The following is a 1,399-nucleotide window of genomic DNA, read 5'->3' on the forward strand; positions in this document are numbered from 1 at the left end:
CGCCTCTTGGCGGTAAAAGGCAGCAAATACACCCCACATTTTACCGCCGCGGTGGAACGGCTTATGTGGGCATTGTCATGGCTTTCCTCAACATTTGCGTTTGAATAGCGCGCGTCCTCCGTGGGCGTGTCAGATTAACGCGTAATGAAGTGTAATGAGCTGGGGAAAAAAAATCTGACAGCACTCTCTTTTCATACAGATTACATAAACTGAGAATATTTGTTTTTTATATAAATTACATCATTGAAAAGAAGAGAATTCAAGCTTCATAAAGAAAAACCTCTCGTGCCTGTATGACAAGTATTTGCAGAGTTAGAGTTAATTTTTCGGACGTGTTTCAGAATGGACTGCACTGACAGAGAGAAGGCAAAACTCGCATCATGTTTATTTTTCTTTATTTGACAAAAAGCACAAAACTTTGTTTTTATTGTGAGTATACAGAAAAATAATAGACAATTAACAGGATCGATTGATGTATAACACTTATATGTACGATCAAAATCAACAGAGTATTTTAAGTCTATTTTTCTGCTATGTGAAAAAAAAACGGCAAAACGCGCGGGCGCGTTTCTGGTCCCCAGAGGGTTAAAAAACCTCAGCTTTAGGAGGGGAAGAGAAAGGGATGAAGAGACTGAGAAAAAAAGGAAGAGTGATGGAGATGAGAAGAGAGCAGGTATTGACAAATAATCTGCCCACTGACATGGTTTTAAAGCTATTTCTTATCCTTTTTTGGTCTTCAAACGTCTTGAAATGCACATATCAGAGAAATAAAAAATTTGAACCCCCTACCAACCTCAAATTTAGGACCTCTGTGACTAAAGCCCTGTCTACGGCCCTGTGTTAGGCATAAGATCAATAATAAATGTGTAGCCTACATATTGTGAATGCATTTAATAAACTTAATTCCCTTTAGTAGCTTTCAGTAAATAAACGCGTCTGAGAAAATGATTCATAGGCAAAATCAACCTATCAATTGACCCTATGTTTACTTTCTTCACTGACAGACAAAAATGAAAAGCCTATATCAGTCAAAGCTCAGCTTTAGGAGGGGAAGAGACAGGGCAAGATAAAAACAAAGAGAAAAAGAGTGTGATGCTGATGAGGAGAGAAAAATAATCAGCTGCCCACTATCCAAGTTTTTTGGCCTTCAGAACATCTTAAAATGCACATATGTAGATCAGAGAAATCAAAATTTTCTTTTTTTTTAAAAAAGGTTAATAGTGATCTTTAGATCCTAAACTAAAGTGTTACATTTTTTTATTTTTAAAAAAAAAATCATATTGGGGGCTTAGCCCCCCTAAAATGAAAATCCTAGTGACGCCCCTGTATAGGGGAAGGTTGTTTTTATAATCACACAACAACAATGACAATCATAAAATATGAAATAGGATGATGAACA

The sequence above is a fragment of the Rhinichthys klamathensis genome, unplaced genomic scaffold, assembly GCF_029890125.1.
Source record: "Rhinichthys klamathensis goyatoka isolate OS25496 unplaced genomic scaffold, OSU_Roscu_1.1 h1tg000281l_1, whole genome shotgun sequence".
Lineage (NCBI taxonomy): Eukaryota > Metazoa > Chordata > Actinopteri > Cypriniformes > Leuciscidae > Rhinichthys > Rhinichthys klamathensis.